This window comes from Semicossyphus pulcher, unplaced genomic scaffold, assembly GCF_022749685.1.
Source record: "Semicossyphus pulcher isolate SPU_LCO1_2020_fin unplaced genomic scaffold, fSemPul1.0.p SCAF_2, whole genome shotgun sequence".
Classification (NCBI taxonomy): Eukaryota; Metazoa; Chordata; class Actinopteri; order Labriformes; family Labridae; genus Semicossyphus; species Semicossyphus pulcher.
Window position 1 is genome coordinate 22,208,016 of NW_027211693.1, and position 7,179 is coordinate 22,215,194.

Here is a 7,179-nt window from a genome sequence, read left to right on the forward strand (position 1 = left end):
CTGCTCAACTGTGGGCAGAGCTACTAAACAATATGTAAATAACAACCTTGACTGTATATACAGTATGAGCTTGCTTGCCTTATACATTCTCTGGGCTTAAATCCATTTAATGTTTTAATCATTTGTGTGCTTTTTTAAAAAAAACTCTTAGTCATGACTTTTCATTTTGTCTGCAAGCTGAAGAGGCTCCGACCTCACCAGTGTGGATAACTGATAATGAAAGTGAAAGCATATTTTACGTGTCCTTTCTCGTTCATGAAGTAGTAAATCTCCACACTGAGTGTGATCTGGTTTGAGTACATTCATATCCCTTTATGTACTCGACTCAGATTAGTTATTAAGTTAAAGTTTGTTTTTCCTTCTTAATTTAATGTTTGCACTGAACAAAAGAAGATGGCACATACATCAACATTTAGTTTTATCAAGAAACCCTGCATTTTAATCTTGTGTTCATGCCATTTTTGGATATTTATTGTTTATTTGCCCTTTTCTTTAAATTCAGTATTGTATACAGGGATAGTTATTTGTATATTTTTGTGCCAATTCTCAAAGCTCCATGTGAAAAACAATTAGAGTATGTGTGCTGGGACAATGGTATCTAACAAGGTCATGTATCAGTAATAAAACTACTAATAAAGGAAATGGAATCAGTGTGCTCCTAACTTTGTGTACTTGGAAACAATGTTTCAGTAACAACCCTCAGTGACTCAGCCTTACTTGGTTATTCACTGCCAACAACAAAAAAAGACTATTGTAAAGTAATGCAGAGCTTTTATTTATATGATGGTTTGTCTCTTAGTACTCTCAGGCCATTGGGCTTTTATTTTCTTGTTGTTACATGCTGTAACTTATCTACCTGCCTTAAGCACAGAGGGCGTCACTTTTCTCATAAGCTAGCCTGTTAACAGGAATTCCATCGTCATGCAGTGAACGGCCTACTTCCTCTTACCTGCTGCTTTTTTTTATCCAAAAAAAGACAAAGGAAGCATATCATGTTGTGTGGTTTGAGCATCCCTAGAAGAGAAAATGTTTTTCCCCTTGTTATATATTTAACATTAAACCATAAAACAGACACACAGAACATCAATGTAAGATTTTTATTGCCAGGAGCGCCGGACAGAGCAGACAACAAAGATCAGAAATATATTTGGGTTACAACAGTAATTAGTACAATAATTACTATTGGTCCCCCAAATTTATATTACAATTTCAAAAAAACATATTACACATATTCTTCTTCTAACATATCTGTAGATATGTGATACAGCCCAAGATGATATCTGTTCTTAAAAAACAACTGTAGATATTTATAAAACAGTTCAGACAACAAAGATCAGAAATATATTTGGGTTACAACAGTAATTAGTACAATAATTACTATTGGTCCCCCAAATTTATATTAAAATTAAAAAATTAACATATTAAACCTATTCTTCCTCTAACATATCTGTAGGTATGTGATACAGCCCAAGATGATATCTGTTCTGAAAAAACAACTTCAGATCTTTGTTAAACAGTTTAACAACTGCAATGTTGAATTCTAAACTTAATTGTTTCCTTATCACTGACATTGCACTGCCTTCAACCAATTTATTCCAGTTGTTTCTCAAAATTTCTCGAACCTTTGGGGTAAATTTGAATTCATCTATTATTTTGAATCCACAGTCCAAATGGTCATCAGTCACACCGAATGAACTTTCAGCCAGTGTCATAAGCTCACCAAGAGCAGACTCGATAGCATCACGTTGTTGTTCTTCATCTTTGACTTCATCATCAGAGAGTGTCATGTAAATACCACTTGCTTCACATTTTCCTTTGAATTTTTCACTCTTCAGTCTGAACTTAATTTTGTTGTAATTTTCAGTATCCTTGAGACATGAGATGTCTGAATGAGTGACATCTCCAAATGTATTTGCACATAGTCCCCAATAGTTTGTGAATATCACATCAGAAATGATACCAAATTCATTATTCCACTGAGTAGTTTTCTCTACAAGTAGAAACATACAAGAGTCATTATGAAGACATGGGCTGTTGTAGGTATACAATAAAATATTTCGCACTTTGGTTCCATTTTTGGCTATAAATTCATCCAATTGTCCAATTAGGATTCGCTCACTGTGCACTGTGTGCTTTTTGCGGGGACTATTAGGATTATTTTTGTGATTACGATACTGTGGCTCAACAGGTGGAAAATACTTAATTTCACCATCTTCCATTAAAACAAGAGAAAGGGCAAATTGTTCTTTCTTTCCTCTGTGTTCATTCAATTTATCTTTTAAGATTGGGTATAGGGGGTGCTTAGAATCCATTATAGGAATATTATCTTTATCATCTACAATTTTTTTTACCTGATAATAAAGTTTATATTTTTTTAAGTTTGTTTGTTTTTTAAAAGTGTCCTTCAACAGTAGAATTAATTGTTCAGGGGACTGTCCTTGATTTGTCCGCAAAGGTTTTTTTTTAGTAATGTAATCTAAATATGAATTTGGACTTCTAATAAACTTTTCAGCCCAATCCAAACTCTTACCTAGTTTATAATCTGACTTGATTTTGTTGTGTGAGCAAATACATTCGAATGATGAAGAAAAAGATGAATTTCTACTGTGTAAAGTACTACTGTGTGGGCACATGGGGTAAATTAAATCAAAAAATATATATTTATAATCCGAGTGACATAGATAAACATCTGGACGACTAAAAGGTGTCTCCTTCAGGACACGGGGATGTATCTCTTCGTGCTGGTCTTCTTCCCTAGAAAAAAAAATAGGTTGAATTTAATGTAATTCACAGGACAGAATCATTCAATAAACATTAAGGCTGGGTTGCACCAAAAAGTATTAATTTAATCTAAGATTAGTTGTAATCAGAGTTCAGCAAAACTAGGTTTAAAATGAGTAAATCCAGATTTTAAATTAAGTGGAGCTCTGTTGCACAATTAAAAACTCATCTCTGTTTAGTAAATCCAAGTTTATTGATGTAAACGGAAATAAAACAGACATGAATCAATATGGAGATGCTTGCTTACCCAATTTAAAATAAATAGATAAATAAATAAAAAGATTAATAAATAAATGAATAAAAATAAATGCATCTGCATGCTGTCAGGACCTAGTAAGTATAAAAAGGGAGCTGCTGCTCTGTGTTCCTAAACATTGTAACAACTTATCGCTACATTGTTTGGCATAAAATCGCTGGGCCACCAGGAGTTGGAGCTTTGGTGGTACTGCTGCATTTCTTTCACTACCATGTTTGACAGTTGGTCCAATCTTCATGTTCAGCTTAAAAACGGTTTCCTTTGTGAACCGGTATCTTGACTGAAATTCAGCAGCATTGTAAAACTCAATTCAAGTCTGTCCTTTAGTTAAAAAACCTCCTCAAGTGTAAGTTTAAAGTTAATACTGGATCACATTTTAAATTGGAGTTTAAAGGTTTGGTGCAACACAATTAGATCTAATCTAGGTTTAGTGTAAAAACTACACTGAGGTTTAATGAGAGGTTTAAATCGAATCTCTCTTAATTTTAAGCTAGTTTTAAAGTTTGGTGCAACATAATTTAAAGTTACACCATGATTTAATCAGGTTTAAAAATGAATCCTTGTTTGTGCAACCCAGCCTAAGTTATTTTAACATTTGTTTTTATATTAAGCTGACCAGATACCACATCAGAAAATTCTTTCACAATTCATTCTTGAACTAACTCCTGAAAGTCAGTTAATATGACAAAGGTCGACAAAGTTAACTAATTTTATTTGATAGAAAAAAATAACATTTTTAAACATTTAAAAAAAAGAATATATAACTGTATTCATTTTAAATGCATTAAGTAATTAATTAATTAATTTATTAGCAACACGCAATTTAGCATTTACTGAAGTGGCTGAAGGCCTGAGTAAGATTAGCTTCACACCAGAACTGTTCCCCGTCCTTTCACATTATCTCAATCTACTTTCACGGGTTTAACAGTGTAGATTCAGTATTTATTTCTTAAAGCGTACCTTTGGGTGACGGGCTGCAGTTCAGTAGAATATGTTGAACACATCTCTTCAGGAAATTCTGGACTTTGTTGTCTTCTTCTGTCCGGCTGATGAAAAACATAGATTATTACAAAGTGTAGATAGATAATTAAACAGGGTGTAAATGATGTGCATAGAAGAAGCCTACAGAGCTGGAGTGTAAAATATCTTTTGCTGTTGGAGAACAAACGTGTCATAGTGAACAACACAAGTATTTATTCAACATTTCAGTATCTCTGCTGTATACTACTATATCAGCTGTCAGAGCTGTCCAGTGGTTTTAACCTTTTGACAAGTTGTTTTTCATGTAAAGTGTAAAGTAACAAGTTACCTGCTTGCCTGGAGGCTGTGGATAAAAGACATTTAGAAAGTGATTATTATGTTTGTCTGCTTTTTTCTTTACACTACTTTAAATTTGGACTTAATTGCCCTATTTTACACAAAAATCCAAAAGCTAAATAGAATTTCATGAATCAATTTTAAAAACATAATTTTCTTTTGACTTACCAGACCTGGTCTGCTGCTATCACCAACCCCAGCAGGGGCTGGCAAAGCCGGTTCTCCATAGGAACCCATAAAACAGAATCTTTAAAGTTTTTATATTATATCTTACTGGTCGATAAGATTAATTAGGTTTTCTCTAGATCACAAGTTTTGCCAGCCCCTGCTTGTGGTAGCAAGTTTTCCTTACTTGTATTGCCTGTTGAGTTCGACTGATTTACGGCTGGCCAAGGGTTTATATGCACCCAACAAAACGTATTTAAATCATGTGGTAAAACCTGTTGTTGACATGGCAACTATGATGACGTTTATTGACTGGAATGCGTGAGTTTTTATGGGTGGAGCACTGATGTGTGTTTTGAAGTGTTGCCATAAAGAGAGAGAGAGAGCTTTTGATTCTCATGTTTCCTTAATTTTTATTTTTATTCTTTATTTTTCCAGCTTTTTGCTCAACCAGCAAACATACGTTCAGTCTTTCAATTAAACCAATCAGGTTTCGACCTCTGGGAGACGATCATCTCCTTTATTTGAAGACCTTTCCTCTCTCTGCTTTTGTCAGGAGTCATTTAAGTTATCAGCCTGATGCAACCCCCCCCAACCCATTCACCGCCAGGTCCACGAGTCCTTTAACTGAGCTCCAGATCCACCGGGGTCTAGCCTTCATCAGGTGATGATCCTGAGAGGATTATTACGTCAGGATTGAGCTCTCATTGCTAAGACCCCTTCAGATTGTTCAAGTGTATTTTTGCAAGGTCAAATACATCAATTTACTATAATTTACTATAAACTATAAGATGGTTGATAAAGTGAACTTGAACGTGTGTAAGATAAGAGTGTCTTGACTAATCAAGCTGAACCTCTGAATCACACAACAAACTGTCTGCTGTGATGTTCATTAACAGCATTCAGAACACCTGGCTGAGGCGGAGTGATGTTGTTATATTAGATCTCATGTCATGCCACTTGTCCAGTCAGATTACTTGATCAGAATTATCTGTTGTATAATGAGTTTCATTACGTATGGAGCCTGGAATGGTGGTTTTCAAGTTTTAAGGGATGAGTAAATTGTTGTTGGACAGAGAATAAAGATGAAAGCAGCGCAGAGAGTCGTGCTGTAACATTGCAGTCACATATCATAAATGCATTTTAGATACCAGGTAAAAGGTGTTTTGAACATAAAATGTTGGGTCCTGCCAATAAGCTCATGAAGGAAAAGGAAAACTGGAAATGGCTTTTTGCAAGGTCAAATACATCAATTTACCTTGTCTTTAAGCCTTTTTGTCTTAATCATTGGGGTCTGCCATATTCTTTTTCTTCTGGGATTGAATGCCGGGACTTGGATGCTTCTCAGTGTGAAGTCCTCTTATTCACCCATCAGCCATTACATTATGACCACCTGCCTAATATTGTGCAGGACCCCCTTTTGCCGCCAAAAGAGACCTGACTTGTCGAGGCATGGACTCCACTAGACCTCTGTCTGTTGTCATGTTCCTCAAACCATTCCTGAACCATGTTTGCAGTGTGGCAGGGCGCACTATCCTGCTGAAAGAGGGCACTGCCATTAGGGAATACTGTTTCCATGAAGGATGTACTTGGTCTGCAACAATGTTTAGGTCGGTGCTATGTGTCAAAGTAACATCCACATGAATGGCAGGAACCAAGGTTTCCCAGCAGAACAAGCCCAAAGCATCACACTGCCTCCACCGGCTCGCCTTCTTCACATCACATCCTGGTGTCATGTCTTCCTCAGGTAAGCGACGCACACGCACCCGGCCATCCACATGATGTAAAAGAAAACGTGATCCCTCAGTCCAGGTCACCATCTTCCATTGCTCCGATGTCCAGTTCTGATGTTCACGTGCCCATTGAAGGCACTTTCGGTGGTGGACAGGGGTCAGCATGGGCACCCTGACCGGTCTGCAGCTAAGCAGCCCCAAACACAACAAACTGTGATGCACTGTGTGTTCTGACACCTTTCTATCAGAACCAGCATTGACTTTTAAAGCAGTTTGAGCTACAGTAGCTCTTCTGTTGGATCGGACCACACTAGCCAGCCTTCCAGGGTCCCCATGGCCCTGTCGCCGGTTTACCGTTTTTCCTTCCTTGGACCACTTGTGGTAGGTACTGACCACTGCAGACCTAATCTCTATTTACAGATTCTACATAGAAATGTAGAACTTGTAGGCAGGGACGTGGACTTCCAGGAAGGCAAGTGTTCTGTTTGAACTATGCTTGTAGTCCGAGTAATATTGACTAATCACGTATCAGCAGGCTGCAGCGTATGCAGGAAAACGGTCGGTGAGGAGAGCAAAAGCAGGCAGACATCCCGGCTCCCATCAGCGTCATCTGACGATGATTTAGCTTCTTATTAATCTAAACAGACATCTGCAGCAAGTTCAGCTAACAATCTGTTCTAGATCTAAATTTAACTTGAGATAAATTCCTTGACGCTGAACCACGACAGCCGCTCAGCATTCAGATTTCCCGACTTCCTGGAATGCATCAGATCGATCCGACCATTCAACAAACAGGCATTTTAAAAATGTTCTTCTCCTCTTGAGGACAGACCTGACAAAGCTTGAATTTTTACTTCTTACAAATCTGCATCGTGATATTAAAATTGAAAGGTGGGACCCGTTTAGTAAATCACAAGAAAACGTTTT

At 37.0% G+C, this 7,179-nt stretch overlaps 1 long non-coding RNA gene across 1 annotated transcript; it reads right to left on the minus strand.

The window, feature by feature from the left end:
• Positions 1-1,083: 1,083 nt before the first annotated feature.
• LOC138598629 (uncharacterized) lies at positions 1,084-4,747 on the minus strand. Its single transcript, XR_011308645.1, has 4 exons — positions 4,523-4,747; positions 4,347-4,361; positions 3,998-4,083; positions 1,084-2,754 (listed from the first exon to the last, which is right to left on the minus strand). It is a non-coding gene; the product is annotated as an uncharacterized lncRNA (long non-coding RNA).
• Between the last annotated feature and the right edge of the window lie 2,432 nt (positions 4,748-7,179).